Raw genomic sequence first — 10154 nt, 5'->3', positions numbered from 1 at the left:
GTGCCAGAAGAAGGGCCTGCATCAAGATTAAAGGTGGATATTTTAAAAACCGATTGGTGCTCCCCGTGTGCAACATTTCCATGTATCATCTTGCGAAAGGATATCAATACATTTTCAACACACACTGTCTGTGGTTCATTTCCAAAGCTCTGACAGTATGTATGAAAGAACTACGTAAAAAGAGCACTAGGAAAGTTTTGCAATAGAACAGAACGGATCACGCAACTCAGCGTGTGTTTAGACATGTCCAAACATGCACTGTAGAAGTTCTAATCATTGTCTCAGTATCAGTTGATTTTCGGCTGTGTTAGTAAAAGAGGTGGATATGTCGGGGTCAAAAACTGAATACCGGGTAATTTTGCGCTGCAATTTTGCAAGTGGTTTAAGTGTTGATCAGTGTTTACAGGAAATGACTCCTGTGTTCGGGAAGAATTGTCCTCATCGTAAAACGATATTTAGGTCGTACCCAGAGTTTCAAAACGGAAATTTCAACTTTGAGGACGCTCCAAGATCAGGCCATTTTCATCTGTGACTGAAAAAAACATTGCTGCACTAAAGAAAATGTTTGAGACAGACAGGTTACATACCATCAAATAGAGTTATGCTTGGGCATTAATGCACCAGCAGTTCGTACTATTCTCCGCGATCAACTTCGAGTTAGAAAGCTTTATAGCTTTTGTGTACCACATGACTTGATCGAAGAGCAGATGGCACACCGTGTTTCATGATGTCATGAAATGTTGAAAAAATTTAAAAATAGAAAATCTGCCTCTGTGAACAGTATTGCGACAGGTGGCGAAACTTCGCTCTATTACTATGACGTCCTGACCAAGACTCAAAACGAAGTGTTTGAAGATGAGGAGATCCCCGTTGCTGTTCGAAAGTCCACGTCGGTGAAGAACATAATGGTGGCGGTATTTTTAGTGTGCAAGGAACTGTTGAGCGAGTTGTCTTAGAAACACAGAAGACAGTCACAGGGAAGTGGTATACCGAGGAATGTCTGCCTAAAGATTTTACAGCTCTCAAACAGTTGAGTCTAAACTCAAGGATGGACACGTTTTCTTCACCACGACAACGCTCCAGCGCACCGTTCAAAAGTTTGCTTAGAGTATTTGGCAAGCACTGGGCTAAAACTGTTAGAGCACCCTCCGTGCAGTCCAGCTCTTGCTCCCTGTGACTTCGCGCTGTTTCCCCATGTGAAGACCAGACTGAAAAGAAGGCGTTTTACAAGCGATGACGTCCTACTAAGGCTTTGGAAAGATGAGTGTGGCCAGATCTCTGCCGAAAGATGACAGTTTCTTCGACGACAGGTTTCGACGAATGGAAAAATGTATTATATATATATATATATATATATATATATATATATATATATGTGTGTGTGTGTGTGTGTGTGTGTGTGTATACAGACCTTATTTCTTATACTTTCCACCACATATTATACATATATATATACAGGGTCGGATTTAGGAAGTGCACCGGAGCACATGCACCACGTCCCTCTTCGTAAGTATACACTATCTAAAATGAGAAGCTATCAGTGAAAACAGCAACATTTTCAGAAACATTTTGCTGTCATGTGTCTGATTGGGGCTTAAAAGAAAACGGAGTTTTCGAAAATCAGCTTAAAGTCGATTTTCTGAAGGCTGAAGAAAAATTATTCAGCAAGCAAAACAAAATTCTTAATTCACACCACATTAAAAAAGGCATTAAAAATTGAAATTTAATTCAGATGTAGTGACAGTTACTGGTGCACCCCCGTCACGAAATATATATGCGATGATTAACTAAAATACTTATAGATTGTGAAATCTACTAGGCCTCTGCAGAAAAAGAAAACAATTGTTAATTGCTTTCAATTTAGAAGAAGGAACGGAATCCGCGTTTTGATTATTCCGACTGCTGTGGATTTGGGAGTACCTAAATTGTGTGGTAGGGTAAACAATTTTTAATTTCACATTCTACGGTTTTGCCTCGCAGGCTAAGCAAACTTATGATTAACGTAAACGATTACGATAAAATTTATGGAATGTGTCCTAGGACATAGAGAACTCCGAGGAAACCCACGAACACTACTACCACATACTCACATCGTCTAAGATTGAAAAATGAAATGAAATCTTTTAAGTTGTACGTCCCACGGTTATGCCGGTTAGGCTAAAGGAGACGGTGATTATGAGAAATGAATGAAATGGTGGAATGAAGAAAGTGGGAGGAAACGGGAGAACCCCGAGAAAACCCACGAGAACGGTGTTTGTCCACCACAAAATCCACACGGCGCGAGCTGGAATCGAACCAGGGACCCCAAGCACCGGAGGTAAACGCTCTACCACTGAGCCACCGCGCCCCTTGTCTAGGATTGAAACAAGGATTGGTTGAACCATAGGTAAGCACTCTTCAAATGTGCCACTGTGTTCCCCTAGTTATGAAAGAAGATTGCAATATTTAATAAGCACAAATGAAATGTTGATTTGAACAGACTAATCTGTGTAATTGGAACTCATTGCAAATAGTGAAAAAAAGTTTACATATTTCTGGAACAAACAAATTCTGAAGAAAGTATTTCAAATAATCGCTTACATACACATGCTTTTAAAATTAAAACATTTTTCATACATGCTACTAAATGGATTATAGACCACATAAACATGAACACGTTACTTCTAAAACGCACTCTTCTATTTACTAACCTCACCCGCTGGTTTAGTGACTAAAGGGCGGCTTTGGAGCATGGGGCTCCGGGTTCGATTCTCCCGAAGAAAATGGTTTGAAATTCAGTGTCGTATTATTTCAAAAGAAACAAGACGAAGGAATATATAATTCATACAATACGAAGGTACATTTTAACGAAGGTACTTTCCTTACAGACGTAATATGAAAAGAGCGTCAATGATGTATGTTATGGTACAAAAAGTACACATATTTAAATACCTTGCTTATCTTGATTATTATCAATTTTTACGATGCTTGTGACTTCTATGATCTGTATCTTTATCATAACAATTAGAAGAAATATGTTATGAAATTTTAACAAAAAAGTAAATTAAGAAAAGTTAAATGCATCAACTTTTGACTATTCTATTTGCATAAACCACATACAGAAGTTCATTACCGGTGTGCGAATTAGACAATTTATATTGGGGGGGGGGCGATAAAATTAAGCCAACTTGACGTAGAGTCTGAAGGTGCAATAATTCAAAATGAGACAATAATGCCTTACCCCCCCCCCTTCCTTCAACACACACGCATAAATATGAAATGACATCTGTAATAAATAAGGGATTTATAATTTCAATAAATATACCGACAATAACTATGTATATATTGTTTGACATGCACACACCACACCTAACCTTTCTGAGCGTGTTTAAATGGTGTTCTCTTGTGCTCGTAGCTCTCTAGGGTTTATTTACTTAATAACTCGGCAAGAGTGATAGCCATGATCAGAAGCATATGATATTTTTTCCTCTCGTATTGAAATCTTATACTTTGCGCTATTTATTACACACAGCCTTGCAAAAGAATACCTACTTCAGTATTATGAAAACCACTAAAATTATCAGTTAAGCCGGACTTACTTCAAAAAAATCTACGTATTAGCCTATCATACGAGAAATGGATTGTTGCTGGTCCTGATTTCTGGCATCACGGTCAAATAGAAAGCCAAATATTTAAAAACTCTCAATTCTTATTTTAGCTTGAGCTTCTACTCTTCGCTAATACTACGCTCTCCATGCTTTTTCGTTTTTTTCAAATATCGATTCTATGACGGAGCTCAGGAGGTCAACACTTACAAGTACTTTACTGTTAGGTTACAGCTGAGTTAGTTCACTATGTGCTACGTTATCAAAAGAAGTATAAACATTACATTGAAGTTGTTCAGACAGCATTATTGGCGTGGACAACAAACTGTACTTTATAAAATCCCGTTCTAGTTGAAGTGCTTATACAAACACTGACAATGAATGACACGGAGAATCAAATGCTGAAATCCTTAAACAAATCCTATGCAATTACTCACCTTCACTAACGTGTCTGCTCACTACGGACGCATCGTCAGCACGTACGTTAACATATAACCACGAGAGGAAAAAAAAAATGAAATCTTTCCTGAGTTTTACGTCTCACGTCTATGCCGTTTAGGCTAAAGGAGACAGTGATGAGAAATGAATGAAATGGTGCAATGAAGAAAGTGGGAGGAAACGGGAGAGCTCGAAGAAAACCCACGAGCACGGTGTTTGTCCACCACAAAGTCCACACGGAACGAGCTGGAATCGAACCAGGGACCCTTAAGCACAGGGGGTGAACGCTCTCTTTTTTTTTTTTTTTTTTTTTTTTTGTTAACTGACTCACCGAACGTGTCTCAGTAACTTGTACTACTTATTGCTAATTTTACTTGGTTTACTCATTTAACTTGCTTTTCCAATCTCCTAGAACGACAGGGACATGAACACAGAAACATTGAGGACAGTTAAAATCGCAAAGGCTTTCCCACCGGGATTCGAATCTGGGACCCCGTACACCAAAGGCGCACGTGCTAGCCACTAGACCAGCGGGGAGGGCTTACCACTGAGCCACCGCGCCCCCTAGCCACGAGAGAATATATAACTCAGATTTTGAGTACAGTTTCAAAAGTTCATTTCCGTAAACTGTAAAAGGCAGTGGTGTTCAGGCAATAATAGTCCACTTATGTTCTATTAAGTACACTTGTTCTATTTATTGGATATTACAAATATTATGCAAACTTGCAAACTAAAATAAAATATAACAAAAATTAAAACAGGTTGATAATCGATACCAATGTAGAGGATGGATATGACATGCCCAAGTGTGATGAAAGAAGCTATTTGTTGACTTCTTGGCCAACCGCTAAGAGCATTTATAAATCTATATGCTACTTTGTTATGCAAATTCACGAACGACGACGAACTGAAGGGTATGAGGATACCGATGAAAGTAACAACTGTAGTCTTAATAATATAGTTCAACTAAGCAACGGTGAAAATGTGGGGAGAAATTAGAAATGACCAAAATTGAATAATTTACATCGCTCATTTCGAAATAAAACTAGCAGGTTAAACTTACAAGAAATAACAAAAATCAGTGAAATTTGGCGTTATACTAAGCATGGTTTGGGGGGAAGCGAGCATCCCCGGTAGGGAAACTTCAGTTTACTTTGGGGGGAACAAAATGTGATTGAGAGGGAAATCCCCTCAACCCCCCCCCCCCCGGTAATTCGCACCCTGATTATTACTACAGGTTGTTCCGAATACTGGGATTTGTTTACGTGAAAGCTGTTCCCGTAATCAAATCCCTTGCAATCGGAAAACTGATCCATGTTGACCATAAACCCATATTTTATCATGGAAACCGGTCACAATCTTGAAAAACATAAATATTTACTGTGATTTAGATATGGTATAAGGCAGTTCACGTAATGGAATGGCTCGTAATCGGAAACTTGAACCGTGTTTCCCATAACTCAAGATTTATTTTTTTATCATAAAAATAGGTCACAATCGTAAATAGCACACAGATTTCGGTTACTGGGGCTTGTATACGTGACAGTTCACATGTTTTGCACATGTAATTGTTCCCACATTTACTTTAAGAAATTAGGTGAAAACAAGGACGTACGCAGGGGGTGGGTCCTGGGGGTCCGTACCCCCCTCCCCCCGAAATTTCGACTTGTGTAAATTTAGCCTAATTTTAGGAACTTTAATATAAAATACCCTCACATTGAGTTTGGACCCCCCGAAATAAATTCCTGCGTACGCTACTGGACACAAACTTCAAGAACATAACACACAGGTAATAAAAGTAATTTCTTCTTTACTAACCGTCTGCAAGTACACTTAAATCGAACATGACTTTTTTTTCAGTAAAATACTTCGTGAGAACATGCAGTTTGCGTTAACTGTTAGCGCAGTTTTAAAGTAACAGTCACAGTGCAGTAACACACCCTTCTAAATCATAATCAATGAATAAATCAATCTATTGTCAAACCGAATCATATCATTATTCTTTCTATTTGTGCTCGTAATTATTTGATATTACGAAATAGCGAGACATAACCCCGCCAAAAGATTACACGTTAACACTGAAACATGACAGCTGTTTATCGACATGCTTGTTATTTTCAATCATATACAAAATAAACTCACGAAACTAGTTTCTAAAATTGAAATCGATCTACAGCAAATAACAATTTGTATGTGGAAAATTCTACAACTTTATATTTTAAATAAAAATAATTACCTTCACATCCTCATCTTCATCCTCTCCTTCCCATTTGTTGGCACCACTTGTGACCAAAAGCCCCTTGGGTTCAAAGTTCTCTTGATCTACAAAGAAAGTAACATGAAGCATGTAAATATGTAGTGTAATATTATATATCGCATAATTTCTAAATATCTGACAAAAATTTAATATCTTACCCCACGTATCCTCCTCCATTCCGATAAAAATTTTCTTTCACGTGAAATTCACAGACTGCATATTACTAACACTAGAGCACTCTGTCATCAGTTTTCGACCTTCATTTGTTCATCGAACAATCTACAAGCGGAATGGCCATAGAGCTTTAAAATTTTACAAGAGTGATATTCTTAAATTACTTGGATATCAAATAATTGTGAACTTTTTAGTCATATTATATGAGTTGGACTGCCTCCAGTTACTCCAAATGCGAAAAGTTGCGAATGCGAATGATTCCAACATGATTAGATAGTTTATCCGAATTCGTGCGATTGAAGCCTTGTCTACAATCGATGTAGTTCTCAAAGCGGGAATTGGCTGTGCTTAGTGAAAATTACGATTATACAGTTTACACAGTCTACCGGATCGATAGTGATGTCAATTCAACTAAATCAATCACAAATCGGCTAAGTAAAAAGAAATGAAATTTTTCAGATTAACCTGTTTACCTTACAATTGGAATGAGATTTTGGATTTTTGAAGCGAAATTACAGAATGCAAATTAAGTGTTAGTGAGAATACAAATTAAGTGTTAGTGGTAACACCCATAAATCACATGTTGAATCACTTTCTTGCGACAAACGACGAAGAGTTTTATTGGGAGTCGATAGCTCACATCTTCCACAATACCTGCCTGCGGGGTCCGATGCTTCCCTGTCTCACTCAGAAATGGCCCTGTTTCTTTCGATTGCTTCACATACTAGCATATATTACTCGCTTCGCTGGGTTGAAATAAATAATTTAATTGCACACTGATATTGCTCATTTTGAATCATTTTAACGTATGTCATCCCTCCTAATCCCCCAAGTGTCAGGGCTGAAAATGGACCTAAACAGCATCAGAAGTGTCACTGTTCATGTCGGCGACCGCAAGAACTATAGATTTAACAGTAGTATCTGCCATTTTTGACCATAAATATATATATATATATATATATATATATATATATATATATATATATATATATATATATATATATATATATATATATATGATTCCATGTCAGAAGGGCCCGGACAAAAGGGCGAGGACAGAAAGGCCCGAGTCAAAACGGCCCCGCGTCAAAAGGGCCCCGGTCAAAAGGGCCCCGCGTCAAAAGGGCCCGGGTCAAAAGGGCCCCGCGTCAAAAGGGCCCGGGTCAAAAGGGCCCCGCGTCAAAAGGGCCCGGATCAAAAGGGCCCCGCGTCAAAAGGGCCCCGGTCAAAAAGGCCCCGCGTCAAAAGGGCCCCGGTCAAAAGGGCCCCGCGTCAAAAGGGCCCGGGTCAAAAGGGCCCCGCGTCAAAAGGGCCCCGCGTCAAAAAGGCCCGGGTCAAAAGGGCCCCGCGTCAAAAGGGCCCCGGTCAAAAGGGCCGGATCAAAAGGGCACCGCAACAAAAGGGCCTGAGTCTAAAGGGCCTCTCCCTCAAAACGGCCCCGCGAGAAAAGGGCCCGAGTCAAAAAAGCCTCATGTCAAAAGGGTCCCGCGAAAAAGGGCTTGAGTGGAAAGAGCCCGGGTAGAAATAGTCCCACGGTCAGAAAGCCTGAAATCAAAACAGAAGTGGAAATCAAAGATGCACGAGTGGATAGTGCCACTTTAGTAAGCAGAAGTGATTGTCTAATAGAAGGAAGAATATCAGTGGTTATTAGAGACAAAAAGGAAACTTGAATGGTGATCTTAATTTTGTTTGGTTGCTGTTTGTTCTGCAACAATCCCTATCGCTTAAGTCGTTTCTCGATGAAAGTTTGCTTTCAACCGCGTCTCTCTGAGTTTGTAGACGTGGAAGACCCGGGTTCGATTCCCGGCGGGATCTCATGTGGTTCGAATTCCACGTTAATCAGCAGGTCCACATCTCATAGAGCCTCGCTGCTGAAAGGGATGCTAAAGTGAAAATCATATCATAGTTTGTATTCTCGAGACCTAGCCCAATCAGACTATCTATTAATGACTGTTCCCTTAGTTCTAAAATTCAATTTCTGCCTCTGAATCAAAGTAGAAAAATACGTATTATATGAATAATATTATCTTGAAAACGTTTCTTTAATTTTGGTGCAAGAACATACATGTGGATCTTCATACAGGGTTAGTCAAAAGTATTGGGACAGAACAATAATAACGACACGCGTGGACGGGGGAAAATAAAAAATTGCAATTGGTGTTATTGCAAAAACTGCATTGGCTTGGAGTGTGGTCACCGTGGAGGCCATTTTGAATTACACTATATTGCGGATCGTACATTTTTTAATGGAAAAGGCTATGATCTTACACTTCAGTTTAGGCTTTATATTTCCACAAATGTGAAGGTGAACTCATTTTTGACACATTACCATTTGTTTATGAGACAGGGTGTTTGACATATGTATCTAATAGAAAAAAAGTATCATGACAGGGCAGTAACAAAGAGACAAATGGACAAAGGAAAAGTAAATGTTACAGGTTGGTATTTGTGTTAAAACTGCGTTAAATGATCATGGCACCCAACTTGAATTCCGCATATTATATACCATAAAATATTTTCAAATAGACAAAGGTACTTGTGTCACATAAATTTAGGCTAGAATCTTGCTACAAACGATAATCTGAATTAGGGATGCGCACGAGACAAGATTTAAGGCTGTCTCGTCTCAAAAATGTACTGTAAATGTGATGTCTCGACTCGAAAAATGTGCATTTTTCTATTGGAAGAGCTGTCTCGACTCGGATATTCTCAGGAAAATTCTGTCTCGACTCGTCTCGTGCGCATCCCTTACTGAGTCGACTTTTGACCGACCTCTATTTATTTACGCGATAGTGTGTGCTAAGTTTGACATTTGTTTCTAGTAGAACAAAGTATTTAGACAGGTAACTAATAAATAGTACTTCATTGTGTTCTTAACGTTTCTGTTCGTTTGCTTACGTTTGTAAAATATTAAGAAGTTACCACGTATGTATAACATATTTTAATAGTAAGTATATTTGTGATTAATTGTTACTTTACGATTATAAAGCAATAGAATGCTTTTAATGTGCAGTTTCGAATATTTGGTAGAGCTCAACAACGTCGTTCAAATAGTAGTGGGTGATAACGATGTTTCTTCTGGTCATTGTATTGTACCATGTAGAGTTAATACGGGAAGGATATAATGGTAGAATTGCTAGAAAGAAACCATGTATTACCCAAATTAAGAAATATAAGATACTTAAATTTTCTAGGGCTTTTGAAAATAAACTCAAAAACTGGTGGGAATGTTTTTATCGACGAATTTAAGTTAAACCTGCATGAATATGATGGTAGAATAATAGTGTTTCGACAAGTAAATACAGAAATAAATGTCAATAACTTCCAGCCTGCTTTAAAATACAGAAGAAATATATCTTAACGTTCTTAGAAGGACTTCTAATTTTATCAAGATATTGATCCCAAACAAAGTATATGTTGTAAAGAAAAGATTGCTTTAAAACTGCCCAAAAGTTCGCTAAAGACTGCAAAACTGCCCACCACACAGTACCGGCTTTAATCCCATAGAGAATCTTTGGAGCGAATTGCAACGTAAGGTCAATATATACGAGTTACGGTGAAAGAAGGTTTGAGAAAAGCATTACATACAGATTGGAACAATATTTCCCCACACTACACCAGGAAAATTGTAACAACGATGCCGAAATGCTTAAAGAAAGTTATAAATCATTGTGTGTTTGCTATTAAATACTAACTGTATT

At 38.4% G+C, this 10154-nt stretch overlaps 1 non-coding gene across 1 annotated transcript; it reads right to left on the bottom strand.

Annotated features, from left to right (window-relative positions):
- Positions 1 to 2275: 2275 nt before the first annotated feature.
- TRNAR-CCG (transfer RNA arginine (anticodon CCG)) lies at positions 2276 to 2347 on the bottom strand. Its single transcript has one exon. It is a non-coding gene; the product is annotated as a tRNA-Arg (tRNA).
- Positions 2348 to 10154: the final 7807 nt, after the last annotated feature.

The sequence above is a fragment of the Thermobia domestica genome, chromosome 2 (genome assembly GCF_964235325.1).
Source record: "Thermobia domestica chromosome 2, izTheDome1.hap1.1, whole genome shotgun sequence".
Lineage (NCBI taxonomy): Eukaryota > Metazoa > Arthropoda > Insecta > Zygentoma > Lepismatidae > Thermobia > Thermobia domestica.
The sequence above is the reverse complement of the archived record's forward strand: the minus strand, read 5'-3'. Positions and strand labels throughout refer to the sequence as shown.